Raw genomic sequence first — 15,612 nt, forward strand, 5'->3', positions numbered from 1 at the left:
GATTCTAGAAGTCTGGTCTGTTCAAGACACTAAACAAAAGCCAGAAGTGCATGTTGATGGAACCGAAATTTACCATGATTCACAGATGATGTGATTATATGCCAGACTACCCAAAGGATGAGACTAGAGAGCTTTTAGAATTAACAATGAAATTATATGGGTGTCTGGATAGAAATGTAGTTTAAAGTCAATAGCTTTTGCAAACCATTTCTCAGAAGTTATCAAACGGAAATTCTATTCTGTTTGATTTAAAAAAAGGTGCAAGACAAATTCAAGAATAAGTAGTGGGTTTATTGACCATAAGGGAAGTCTTGCAGGGTGTACAATCAGGGTGTACGAATGTCCCTTCTTTAGTTCTAGCTCTTAAGCTCCCATTACTGCTAGAAACTGTCCTCTCACCAGTCCAGGTATTTCAGTCACTTTTGGTTTCAAATGGAGCATCCCTTAGGTCAGATTCCCCAGAAACATTATCACCTTGCTGTATACGTGTGTGGCCAAAGGGGCAGCTCCGTGTTCTCACAACACCAGGAGAAACAATAGCAGGTGCCCGTCCTCTTTCCCTTTGTGTTAGTCATTTTGGCAATAGAGGGCATTTGGAATCGGAGTTTCCACCTTTTCCCAAAAGGCAGTTTTTCCCAACAACAGTTTTGATGGCATCTATTTATTCCAGGGTGATTGCTGGAAGATCAAGGAGCAAATTCAAGTAAAGTTCTGAGGAGGGTTATTTACCTCTCTAATCTCTTCCCATCCTATAAAATTCCATTTACTTCCTAGAGAGATTGAGTCACATATCCCATACAATTTCCTAGCTTCTCGATAGGAGTATAATTTAGATGCCAGAGTTGTCCAGACCAATCCCAGGGAGCTGGGCATTCACATGCCAACAACCTCCAGTCCTCAGCCAGGGACTGTGGGAAGGAATTGACACTTCTAGCTCTCTGCTCCTAGCGGCAACAAACGATAGAATTCCAGGGGCAGTCAGAGGAAGAAGGGCCCCTGGAGAAAGTAGAGGCTCCCAAAGAAACACATTTCAAATGGGACAGAAGACTTTAAAGAGTGCCACAGGAGTACAGGATTTGCTGTGGCAAATTAGGATCAGCCTAGGAGCTGATCCTAATGTGACTGATGTATTTTAGTAAGTTGAGTCATTATAAAATAGAACAATCAATTATTTCTAGATCAAACACATTGGGAGACTTATTGAAGGCAAGTTAAGACTTGAGATCAAAGCAAATTACTTCAAACCACAGATTATTAGAATTGAAGCCGAATTTGGGGAAATTTCTCATCTACTCTTCTGCCGGTGCTGAGATAACCACAGACCTCACAGGCAGCCTCCAGCAGAGTGACCAGCTGACTTTATTACATGCTGATCTAGCTTAACTGGCAAATGACTTCGTTATTTGAAAAGCAACTTATGTTCTATCCCAGCATGTTTTACACCACAGTGCACACACAGAACGGAGAAGAAAAACAAAAGCCCCCAGTATTTTTCTAGAGTGGGAATCTACAGGTTACAGCCTAAGTATTGTAGAAGTTTGCCACCTACTGACCTTTTTCTGAAGTACCTTCTCCATGAAATTTTAGCAATCATAATTTAATGCCGGCCACACACATGGGAGTCTGTAGCCTTTTGTACTATTTTCCAACCATAGTTGGAATTTTTAATTAAAATCTGATTGAGAAGAAAAGTAAAAACTCAGATCCCTCATGAATATTTAAAAGTTGGCGTTTATTTGAAGGCCCTCTGCTGGTCATTCTCATTACAGGTACTTCTTAAAAAACCAAACCAAACCAAAAAGTTGGGAACAGTCAAAATTTTCTCCTAACCTCTCCGTTGCAGTCCCTCAACTACTCCACACTCTTCCTGCCGCTTCCCCTCTGGGGTTTGAGTCAGCTTTATGCCCCTTTCCTGAGAGACAGTTCAGCACATCTGGCTCTGACCTGTCTTGTTCTGAGTTTTTTTCATTATTCTTTGCAGAAATTCCCATTATCTAGCATATGGCTTCCTTCCTTTTGTATTCAAAAGCTATTCCTTTAAAAAAAAAAAAAAGGCTTTCTAGGGCAAATCACGGCAGTAACATGACTATACTAACCGACTGGAAACTTCGAGAGCAGATCCATCAGGCCATCCCTGGATCATGCAGTGACCCCTGCAGACCGAGCCTTGAATATTTCTAGAGTGAGGCATTGCCCATCAAACTCCTGCCCTGCAGAATTTGTCCCACTACCTATTCCTCTGTCTCCACTCCCACTTTCAGTCTTTCCCTCACTCCTATGACCTTGCAGAATCTGTTGGGCTGTATGGCCTCTTTCCTTTATTCTGGGGGCTAGGGAAGCCTGAACATATTGGAAAATAAACACCTGTCCACTTGTTGAGGGCTGGAGAGAGCTGGACCAGAGGATTTTTTTGAACCACTTGTGTTCATAAATCTACAGTGATTAAATCATCCTACTGAAGATTTAAAACATTAGCACAAATATAGATGAGATGAAGGTTTTTTGATAAATGAAACCTTGTTCATAGGATTTATCTATTAATAAAAAGAACTATGCTGAAGGGGTATGATTAGAATGATAATAAAACTTAAATCATTGGCAAAGCAACATGAAGTTCAAAGACAAGGAAGAAGGAAATTGTAGCAGATACTGACAAGAAAAGGTCCTGCCAGAGACAGAAATTTTTGAATTGTGGGTAGTCATCTCTGCCAGTTTTCTAGTCTAAGTGGCAAGACATTAACAAACTCTTGATGATGAAACACAGGACTACATCAACCCCTGGGCAAAGACGCTCTGTTTCTGGCCAAGAGCTTCAATCGAAATTTTGAAAATACTTAAAAATATTCCAGAACAGAACTGCCTCTCGACCAGTACCTATTATGTTGCTTCTCCATTGCTGCACAACAAGCCACACCAAATTTAGTGGTTTTGAATAATCATTTGTCAAATTTTGCAATTTGGGTGGGGACTGAAGGCCAAGCTTCAGAAGATGTAAGATGTTCCACTATAAGCATCTCCCCCAGGGTCCCAACAACCTTTTATGTTTGTGATTAATTTTTCTTTAAAAAAAAAAGTATTAAACTTTTTAGTGGGACATTTCAAAATTACATAAGAAAACAGTATTATGAGCTTTCATGTCCTCATTACCCAACTTTAACAATTAACATTTTGCAAAGATGTTTCATCTTTCCACTTTTGGTGGTGAAGTAATTTAAAGCTAATGCTAACATCATATCATTTTACCCATAAACAGTTCGTGAGCTAATGCTAACACATTAGGCATTTATAAACATAACTACAATCCATTATCATCCTTGACAATAATTCTTTCATGTGATTTTATTATTTTCTACTTCCCTGTTCGTGCTCACCCATTCCCCATTGTCTTAAAATTGTCCTGCAGCTGGTTGGTGTATGTCAGGCTCAAGTAAAGTCCACCTATTATTTCCCAAAGCATATTAATCACAGTATTCCTTCTCTTACCTTTTAAAATTCCATCTATTTGGCCCTCCCTGGTGGCGCAGCGGGTTAAAGCACAACACTGAGAATCTAAAGCCGCATCCGCATGAGTTCAATTCCCGCCTGCCCCGGAGGTGACCACATGGCGCGGCAGACCTCTCCTGACCCGCCCGCTGCTGCCCTCAGCAGTGTACTTCCTCGATCTGCCTGTTCTGCTCCCCACTCTGTCTCCATGAAGCCTCTCGCCACCCCTGAGCCTCTGGCCTGTACCCCAGTTCTGTATGCACAAATAAATAAATCTTAATATTCCATCTATTTGTTGGGGAATCCAGTCACTTACACAATTTCCTACCTCCTAGATTTGGCCATTTGCCTCCTTATTGAACTTGTTCTTTCTCGTTCTTTTACCCCCTATTTTTTCCTACAAACTGGCACCTACCTACATCTCTAAACTGGATTAGATTTAGATTCACCCTCATTGGCAGAAACAACTACTAGGTGATGCTGTGTATTTATTACATCACATAGAGACATGATGTCCTGTTTTTAATGATTTTAAGATTGATCAGCTGATTAGACCCATGGAGATAATTCTCCATGAGGCCCTTCATTTCTCTCTGTCTTGCAAGAAGTCTCAGGCCGTCCTTTTTCTGCATTATCTCTTCAAGGATCTTTGTATTCTGAACAGTCTTGGAAGAGATAGTAGCTCCCGCTGGAACAAAAGACAGGCAAGCATGCTGTACAGTGTAAGATACTAGAATTTTCTAAGCTCTAGGTTCCATTTCTGTAGTGCAACCCACTATGTGTATGGGGCCATCTGACCACCTTTGTGTTGCTCTGTTAGAATTAGGGCTCAGGGAACCACTGTGAAAATGATGATGGGGGCCCTCCCTGGTGGCGCAGGGGGTTAAAGCACAGCACTAAGAAACTAAAGTCACTTCAGCATGAGTTTGATCCCCGCCCCGAAGGTGACCACATGGCACGGCAGACCTCTCCTAACCTGCCCACTGCTCCCCTCAGCAATGTACTTCGTCAGTCTGCCTACTCCCTGCTGACTCTGGTGAATCTTCTCACCACCCCTGCACCTCTGGCCCGTACCCCAGTTCCGTATGCATAAATAAATAAATCTTTAAAAAAAAAAAAAAAGAAAATGATGATAGGGCCTTCCCTGGTGGTGCACAGTGGGTTGGAGCACAGCATTGAGAAACTGGCCTTGGCCTCTTGAATGTGAGTTTGATCCCCAGCCCCAGAGGTGACCCACATGGAACAGCAGACCTATTTCACCCGCTGCTCCCCTCAGCAGTGTACTTCTTGATCTGCCTGTTCTACTTCCCACTCTGTCTCTGGTGAATCCTTTTCCTGCCCCTGCATCTCTTTGCCAGTATCCCAGTTCTGTATGAATAATAATAATAATAATAAAGATGATATCCTGGTTCTTGCTGTTGCTAAATTGAAGTGAGCACCAGAGTACAAAATGAGGTTGATGATCTAGGAGATGTTTGCAGGGCCCTAGCTGGTTACAATGGTTTCTTAAACGAGAATAGTGGTGGCTGTGGAGATGGAGACAAGTGGGCCCATCTTGCCTACTGAGGGAGTACAGGTGATTATGCTAGTGATGGGTTAGCTATGGTAGTGAGTATGGTTGGCTCATATAGCATGATTTATAATGGCTGAAGGCAAAACAAGAAAGCATTCAGCATAAATGATTGCATACGTGTTGATTGGTTGTTTGAATACGTGTTGATTGGAATTTTCTTTCTGAAGAGCACCTTTTTTTTTTTTTTGGTTCACCTTTACCTGTTTCATGAGGAAAAGCAAAGCAAAGAAAGGAAAACAGACTTAATGAGGGATCGTAGAGCTCATGTCCTCAGCCAGTCTCTAGTCACTTCTAGGTTTTATTTAATAAGAATACCAACCAGACAGCCCCAAAGGTCAGAGGCTTTGCTTATGGGGTTGACATCTTGGGGGCATCTTGTTTCAGCACTGCTTCTGGCTTTTATGCCATCTCTTTCAGACACACTAGCATGGCCTTCACACATGAATGTTGATGAATGAAGTAACACATTTGCCCTGTAATTGCAGGTGTTGGCAGCCAAGTTTCAACACACTGATTTGCTTGGAGCTGATGAAATCTTCAATGGCACCTAATGACCAAGGTAACTTTACACATGGACAAGAATGAGCTTTCATAACTCCTGTTCTGCTAGGTGTGGAGTTTTCTCACAGAGTGAATTTTTAAAACTGTCAGTGTCACCAAAGATAAGGAAAGCCTGGCCAGAAAAAAAGTAACAATGAGGCGTGACACATGGTTCTAGACTGGACACTGAATGTATAGTAAATATGACTGGATCATATTGGGACAAATGGAAATTGTGGATAAGATGCTAGTATTGTTCAGTATTCCCTGCGTTTTTATGAGAGTCCTTATTCTTAGGAAACAAGTGTTGAAATACTAAGGGGTAATGGGGTGTTATGTCTATAACTTACAAATGTTTAGAAAAATTAATAAATATTTATGATAAAGTAAAAGTTGTAAAATGTTAATGTAGGAGAGTGAGTATGGTTGGTTCATATGGCATGATTTAGATAGAGAAACAATTGTCCTCTATTCTCTTCCATTCTATAGATGAAGGTTGCAAATTAAACTAACAAAATCCTCACATTAACAGGAGGAAAAGATTTATGGATGTACTCATGGGGACCAGCAAAAGAAGGAGCCAGTTCTTGTGGTTTAAACTAAAGACTTATACCTAACTTAGGAAAAAAGGAAAGGGAAGAAAAGGCTTCTTTGGGATAACAGAGAGGCAGCTTCAGGCAGAACAATGGGCTTTTATGAGAACAATTGAGAGATAAGAAAGTCAATGATAGTATTTGTCTATACAGGTATGAATGGTCTTTCTGTTCCCTTCAGGGCTGTAAAACTCCTCCAGAGAAGGAGTTTGTAGTAGTTTTTCTCTTGTTCTCTCTTCTGGGAGTAGATCAGCCCAAAAGAAGGAATTTATAGCAGCCTTATATCCCCAAATTGCTGCTTTTGTGTCACATAAGGGGAGAGAAGAGTTGCTGTTTCTTGCTGCATCTGTTGACTATCAAGTGCTTTGATAGTAATCTTCATACCTACGGTGGGGGATGTCGGTATGGGAACAACTACTGAAGTCTTCATGAAAGACACAAAGGAATTCTTTCTACCACTTTCTGCAAATTGTCTGTAAAGGTGAGGTTATTTCAAAATAAAAACACTTTAAAACTATATATATATAGTGTGTATATGTATATATACACACACACACACAATCCTCTTAAACTGGACATGTACTTTCAAGATACATTGTTGGCATACTTGCTTTACTAAAGTGTCACCTCTGAAGGGTGGATTAGATGTAAAAGGAAAGATTTAATTTCCATAAATAAGTAAATAGTAAATGTCTATCCTGGAGCCCCGTGAGGAACAGTAACACAATCTATGTGGAACAAGGTATTATCCGGGGCCTGTAGAGCTCTCCAGTAAGAAATTCAGCTCTTCCTGTTAGACAACAGATCTCTGGCTGAGTGTAGGCTATCCATTATCCATTTAATGAAGCATCTGTTGACAGATTTCTGGATTATAACTCATGGCAAAGATGACCTTGTGTCCACAGTTTGATTTTCTTCCACAAAGAAAGATGCCTAATCTCTCAAACACAAATCCAAATACAATTAACACCAAATTATAAATTAGGTCTAAGTTGAAGAAAATTTTCACATTTGTATCTTAGAAACTGGCAAAATGCTCAAATCTTCAAGTAGGCATAACAGGTCTTTTTATTTTGCAAAATGAAGTTTCTACTGATTTTCACTAATAATAATCATGCAAACAGATCACAAGTAGTAAATACTTTCTCCAGGTTAGGCTCTCTCATCATGGATGTCAGTGCTTTGTTTCATTAATTACTCCTATTTCCTTATAAGAGAAAGGCCATTATTATTGTGTTCATTTAACAAAAAAAGAACCAGATGCTCTAATAAGTGGCTGCATCAGAGCTTGAATGCAGGCTTTCTAATGTCCAAGCTGAGGTCATTCCTGCCTAACTAAAGAGGTAAACTGAGGCAAGCTCAAATTGCCAACAATTGACTTTATTCAGAAACAGAAGAATTGAATTTTGAAAAATGCATGTGGTAGCAATCTACCAGAGAGTTCACTGAGGGCTTAGAGTGGCTGGATCTCTTTGCCTGTCTGTATTTTTGTAGTAATCTATATAAAGATGATCCTGGTTTTTCACCAGGATACTCCTTGCTTCACTAGTCTTCTTTAATTGAAAATACGCATTCAAGTTTAGTTTCGCCAGTCAATAGATTTTATAATTGACTTGGCAAAGTTCTTTGGGAGGGAGAGACAGAAGTAATACATCAGGTGGCCAAAGGAGAAAAAAAAAAATAAGGTTACAAATTAGTTAACACCTGAAAATGAAAACTGGAGGTTTTACAAAAACTAGCTTTAAGGCAAAATAAGCACCCAACTGTATTAGGTTTATAAAATTTTTTAAGTATATAAAGATCTCAATTTCCATAAAATTTTCTTGTTCTAATTCTTAGATCCAATTTATAATTCAGTGTTATTTGGATTTTTATCTAAGAAATTAAATATCATGATTTTTAAAATCTTTTCTATATTTAAAATATACAGTAGGCCTTTGCTTGTTTTTTTTGTTTGTTTTTTTTAATGTAGAAAGTAGTTCAGAAAAGAAAAATATCTATGATCTTAGTGATTCTCCAGTTTCTGCCTTCTCAACATCTTTGGCATCATAAACACTAATTCAGCAATTACCACTGCATGTTGCCTGGTTTCAGATGAGGCTGCGAGCTCTGTAAGAAGCTGCTCCGGAGGCTGCTGCTTGGTGCCTAGCACAGTGCAGGGGCCAGAACAGGTCCTCATAATTGTTTAATAGCTGACTGAACAGAGCTATCGTCTCATGGCAGAAAATAATCTCTTATAACCTTATGATGTAAAGGTAAAGAACACAAGCAGAGATGTACTTTTCTGAAGAATGTAAGGAAGAAAGAAGAGGGAAATCTATAGAAAGATCATCTGCCTTTAGTACTACGTAAGATTTTTAAGTCTGAAAACCTGTCATATACCTTAAAAAGTGTTCTGCATCAATTAGTTCATTTATGTAACACATTTATTTTATACCTAGTATGTTCTAGGCACTGTTTGAGACAGTGAACAAATACAGCCTGGGACAGACCCCTTACTGTAATGGGGTTACACTCCAGTAGAACCCCCATCACACTAAGGAAGGCAAATATCAGTGAGTCAGTATTTGTGATAGGAAAAATGGCAAAGATTGTCTCCCATGATGTGCCTCACATGTCTACCTGTCTAGCTTTAAGAGGTACAGGCCTTCCATATTAGTACCTTGCTTTATTTAGGGCAACTTCATCCAGTTCTTTAATGCTGTATCACTATTGGCCAGATCTCTAATGCAAGCAAGCTTTTACCACCTTTTCCTGGTGATTTTAAAAAAGAAACTATACGGATATACACATATACATTTTATACTCACAATAACACATATAGACTCACATGTACATACGGAAGCAAAAAAAAAAATTGATTTCCCTCTGCTAAAGTTCCCTGCTCTGATTTGTTATATTACTGTTTGTATTTCTGTAGACTTCACACTATAAAGAATATGACCTGATTTTGCAATGTGTTAGATATTTTTTACATTTTAATTAGACTCCAAATTTTATTAATATCAAAGTATTTCTTTTCCTATGAACTCCTTTCTTAGCATTAAAGTATTCCATGGTTTTATTTGAAATTTGATTAAGTGAAAGCTTACTGGAAATATAGAAAAAGAAATTTAGAAAATTTTAAATTAAGCAAATAGTAGTCAACTTTCATATAACAAGGTATATAAGAAAAGTCTATTAAAAATACATTTCATTCCCCTTGAAAGATATTATACTGCTATCAGAAATAGAATTATTAGAAACCAGTTAGATGTTAAAGCCAATTAATCCTAAGTCCTTTCATGGATTTTACAAATTAGACCAATTAAACATTTTTAGAGCATTTAAATTTTATGTTTAATCCAACAGCTGAATCTAAATAATTTAGTAAGATTCATTAAAGTTTTAATTTTATCCACACCAGAATTAAATATATTGAATTCCATGCTCTGGATTTCATCAAGCACTGAGTATGCTGGAAAGAAAATGAGATCTAGGAGACCAGGGAAGTCTGGTTTCTCTGGTCTTATCAACTGTGGGTGACATCAGATTGACGTGTCAGATAAGCCCTCTGACCAGTGGTTTCTTTCCATGTGCAAGTGAAAGTATCTTTTCATCTCAGATGTCTTTGAGTAGAAGTAGTGGAAATTGCTTTGAAAATTGTGAGACCTTTGCATGTTTTTCATCACCTCTATTACTGCCCTCCTGGCAATGGAGGGAGAGAATAATAAAATCAGAGGTCTCTCTACCCCAGGCTTAGGGAATCATATCCCTAAAACTGCAAGCAACCATCATCAGGCCAGGTTACACTGCTCCTCACCTCATTAGGTTGTAGAAAAGTGTCCAGCTGACTGTGTATCCAGTTGGGTGCTCTCGGAAACAAATAGAAAATTCAATTCACTGATCTGAGGACCACAAATCAGTAGCTCGTATTCTGTATGCATTTAGTGTATATGCAAGGCATTGATAATATCATCTCTTGGTTTCATGTAGCTCTGGCAACTCTTGTCAGCTATATCATTTGGGATTACTTTTTCAATTCAAGTATTTTAAGTTCAGCTGTGATTGATTTGCACTGAATTCTCTTTATTGATGCCCTTTCAATCACAATACTGAACTATTTGGAAAAGACCATGGTCTTGACGCTTCCTCCACCTTGTTTTATTTAAAAGAAAAATAAAACTTCTCTTCACTTGTTTAAATCTTCTCTGTTGAAATACTGTTCTTATATTAAGCACCTATTTTTTTCTTTCCTCTTCATCCAATAATCTTTTCTGCCATGCTTCACAAAGTAATCTTGATAACTCAGCTCCTCCTGAAAGACTCTATCACAGCTTTTACCCTATTTTACAATTATTTTACAATTTTATCCTATCTATCAACTTCAATTTTCCCCTTATTTATTATGCCCACAGAAAAACACTATTTTGGGATGTACTCAACTTTTACAATTATCCTCTGTCCCTTAATCTTTCGTCTGACCCTCCAGGCTTCCTACTAATTTGTCTACTGTCCTTGTAACAGAAATCTTTTCATCCTCTTTGAAAGAGAACTGTATGACAATATGGATTGTGTGTGTATGTGTGTAATGGTACTGTAGCCTTGTTTTTAAAAATGATATTTTACCCATGTCAATACTGAAACATTATACCCTGGAATTGGTTTTTGAAAAACGTGAAAGTGGGTGTGAGTATGGGTAGGGTTAGATTGGCCATTGAGTTGGGCATGGTTGATAGGAACATGGTGAGGTCAGTGTACTCTTCTATCACCTAGTGCAATATTTCCAATAAAAAGGCAAGGGGTTTTTTCCCTACTTGTTACAGTCTGCACTAGTCTCATAAAATCAAATATTGAGATGAATTTTATAATTTGCATGCTATGTTCTGTAGAAACACATTATTTTAAAAAGTTGAATGTGTTTAAAGAAAACCTAATATCAAAATATAAAATTATTAAATACCAAAATTCGCATGTATACAAATAACAGCAATCTTTTTTTTTTTTAACTTACATACCAGGCTACCAGGCATTGTTATAGGGGGTTACATAAATTATCTCATTTATCACTAAAGGCTCAAAAAGTTTAAAAACATGCCCAGTATCTTCAGAATGGAAATAAACACTTTAAATGTTCATTTCTCATCTCCAAATATGAATTATTCCCACAGTAATTCAAACACAAGTTTCACATCCATTTTGATGTACTCTCAAATAATCATAAGCTATCAAGTAGATCTGGCCAAAGACAAGGTTGAAATCAGTTTACATTTCCTAGTTAAGTCAATACTTGGAGGACTTTAAAATTTTATTTTATTTGCATTCACATAAAATCAAATATAATGCTAGCTGACTGTGCAGTCACTGTTTACAGCCATGATTGGAGAGGGAGGTAGCAAAGTTTAAAGGCAGCAGGTTTAGCTTTAAGGCAGTCGATTCAGTCCCCTTACAATGATCAACACATATCACAAACATGGAGAATTTGACCCTCAATATGATAGTGATCAATCTCCTATGTTAGGGCATTGAATCCTGAGTTCACAGTTACAAATTTAGCAATCACTTGGTATTTTATACCAATTTTAAGAAGTTTGATACAACTGTGGATTTTAATTTGCAGCATAGTTCCTTAAACTTATGAATACTGTTTAATGGAACTAGTGCATTCCTAAAAACAGGCATTTAAACAAATTACTACTACTGGCTTCAACTAAAAAACTGAAAGTATCTTCTCTGGGAAACATTAAAGTCCCAGGAAGTAAAGCTTAAGAATGCCTATTTAAGGGGTAAAACAATTTTCAGCTTGTGCAACCTGCTGGCTTTGATAAAGGGTGAGTTTCTTTGGCATGAAAAGAAAACAGAGGGACATACAAATCTTTGTATGAACAGATGAGGGTACACACTTCCTGGAACACAAATATCACTAAGTATAAGAAGATGCTCACTAAAAAAAACAAAACAAAACAAAACAAAAAACAACCTTCAGTCAAGGGGACCACAAGTCTACAAAACGTTAAGAAATTTCAAATCAATTCACTGTGTAACAAATCCAGTTAACAGATGCTTTTATACAATTTCTTTAAAAGCCAAGTCCTTCCCCTAGCATGTGCTAAATTATTTTATTTACAAAAAAAAGTACATACAGATTTTCAGGAAATTGAGGTATTAGAAATTGAGATATTGATACAGCAAGGAGGTAGTCATGAAAATCCATTGTAACTGAGCTTATTTCTAAACACAATCAAAACCTTACATTATAACCCCTGCATTTACATTTTTTTAAAGTAGAGAGATTTTGGCACTTTGGTGGTCTATTTTTTTTTTTTTAATACCGAGGTCTTTTTCACATGAAGCTTAGTCACTGACTGTTATCCCATGTGTGCTTTGAGTTTTCCTCAGCAGTATTCACTGTGTACCAAGATAGGCACAGGCTTTGGCCAAGTATTTCCAGCCCCATTCCTGCGCTTTTGATTACTTACTTACTAGAATGGAGAGGTGTAGACACCATGGCTGTACAACACAGCAAATTAATCTAGGTCTCTCAGAAGCAAAGACACTTATTTTTGCATCAACATGAATTATCTCCAATTTAGCCAAAAAAAAAAAAAGTACAATAGGATATACTTTGTGCTCATTTGGCCACTTGTAAAATGAGAAGTGATCGATTTGAGACCACTCGATTTGAGATTAATTTCAAGAGAAATTATTAGGCTTAAACTATGTAAAGTGTTTTTGAGGATAAAAAGATGACAAGCTTATCCGAAATCAAAATTTTGGCATATTAATTTAATCTGTACATTTCTGCAACCCAAAAACCTTCCAAATTAAAACTGAAAGGGCTGCTTTACTCCGAAGGTACATACAACAGGGCCAGGAAGAGGGGTATTGACACCACATTAATGAAATAGATTGTCAACATAAGCAGTGCAGCTATACACCCTTGCTCGAATACCATTCATATTGTGACAAATTCTCTAGTATGGACTTTAAAATTATATTCATAAAATGCTTTCCTTTAATTACTGCTTAAATATTATCTAAAGCTATGTTATTCCGATAATACAGTGGCCACTAACCACATGGTGGCTATGTAAGTACCCAATAAATTATATATTCAGTTCCTTAACCACACTACCACTTTTCAAGTGCTTAGCAGCTTCGTGTTACTTGTAAATACTATAATGAAGACCACAAAGAACATTTCCTTCATCATAAAAAATGCTATTGGATAGCACTAATCCACAGAAAGTGCAGCATGCTCTGTGCTCATGAGTTTCAAACTTTGTAAACTTAAATATCACTACATCTCTGGGTCAGAGATTAATACTCAACTTTGTTCACAGATATGAAAGAATGGTATCAATTTTCTGGTCTTTCTTCATATAATTTCTAAAGTATTTAGATTTCCATGTAAGGTGCAAGCCAAACATGAACTTGGATTATTGGTACAATATGCCTATAATGAAATGAAGATTTGGCATGCATGGTGGGTCACTTAGAAGTCATATGATTAAAACAGATCTCCTTTACTAATATCCTAAACAATGAATTATAACTACCACTTAAAAGTTTCTCACAAGAATGGGGCAAAAAGCCCTTTAAACATTGCTCTATTTTACTTTGGAATCTTAACAAAGGGGGGAGATGACAAATATAAATTAAAAACTGTCTTAGGAGTAAAATTTTGTCCATGAAACAAGGATAAAAAAGTTTTGAAAAAAAGTTTTGGTTTAATGCATGCAAAAATGTTGTTTGTATTGATATCTGATATATGAGTTGACTTTGATTTTTAGGAAAATCAAGTTCTTGTTATTTTCAAATTTACTTTGTCAAAACACCAAGTAGAAAGGTAACAATTGTACTATCAGTTCTTTCAAATTCTTGGGTGGAAGTCAGGAAATGGAGAACAGAATAGACTTTTCTTAGTAGGAAAAACAACCCAATCATAAAATGCACACAGCTGTATCTAAAAGAAAAATGCAAACACAACTTAACCATACTTTATTTGACTGCATCTTATTTAGACAGCTTGCACATTTCAAATCCCATTAAATCTCTCTCTCCAAAAGGATACGGGACAATAGAAGAAAAGTTTGCAGCAAAATCCAGTCATCAAACAGCAGTCCAATATTTTGAGATACACGTGATAATTTATAGATACTCAACTCATATCTGACGTCAATATAACTTATGGTTATGTTTTTACAAACCTGAAAGCCCTGTAACAGCCTAACACTCTCTTTAGTGAAGTCACGGTGCACTGAGAAGTGACTGATGCACACCATCTGGCTCTATCTAAGCTCCTGGAAAGTGATGAGCTTCATGATTTTTAGATACCATAATAAATATACACATCCAGTCTTATACATGTCAGTCAATACCATAACACAGGGCAAGGTTAAGTTAAAACGTGACAAACAAACTCCTTTACAGATTTGTCAAGCAAGTGGGGAGGGTAATCTGGGGAAGAGAGGAAGAAAATATCAAAAACAAATTTTTAATAATTTTTTTTTTATTTGCTGGCTTCAACTTCAAAAACTATGTCTGGTTTCTGATCTGTGGACTTTCTCTAGAGTAGTTTCATCCTATTGTAAGGGAAATTATAATTAGCCCACACATCAAAAATGGTAGTATACCCGTTAGAGCTTCTTCAATACTAACATATATAGCTTCATGGTAGCATGTATAAAAATGTTCAGCAGTACCAACTGCCAAACCAGTGTCAGTGGATAGTACAGTCAGTCTTAAAGAGGCAGCACCCCATTAAAAGAAAGTTGCACCAATTTTGCTCAGTTTTAGCCAAGTGAACTATCAATTTAAATTGTTTTAAGATTACATAAGCAAAATGAAAGCCCAATATCAAAAAGTGAGTTAATGTTTGACGCTACTTTAACTGGAAAAGAGACTTCATTTTGGTGCAGGTTATCAGGCTAGAGGTCAAACATTTAGTCTAAGTAAATGCTTAGCCATTTAAAGACAAAAGGTAGACACTGATACTCTACATACACCAGGTGAACAATATGGCCACCAACTAAACATAGTTAATGCCATGTTTGCAAACACCTAGTCAATTCAGCAAAATCTGGTCAGCTCTGGGGGAAGGTCAATAATGTTTCATCAAAAACCTGCCAAAAACATAATAATTGAACAGAAAATCTAGTATGTATATACTGTAGGACTATACGTTCATCAACATACAGTTAAGTAAATGTATGTTCATCCATAGTCATTACTTATGAATCAGCAATTCAAATAGTGGTGAGATAAAAATCTGATGACATAAGTACCGAACTATTTAATTCAGTTCCCTCCATCACTATGATTATATTCCTCTAAATACTAGCGCCCAAGTGAGTCTGACCAAAAACATACTCAAAATGTTCAGCTGGGAAGCTGAGTATTGTGTGGTTATCATATTTTTAATGCAACCAGTATTCTGTCCAT

The sequence above is a fragment of the Condylura cristata genome, unplaced genomic scaffold (genome assembly GCF_000260355.1).
Source record: "Condylura cristata isolate star-nosed mole 26May11 unplaced genomic scaffold, ConCri1.0 scaffold00013, whole genome shotgun sequence".
NCBI classification, from domain to species: domain Eukaryota; kingdom Metazoa; phylum Chordata; class Mammalia; order Eulipotyphla; family Talpidae; genus Condylura; species Condylura cristata.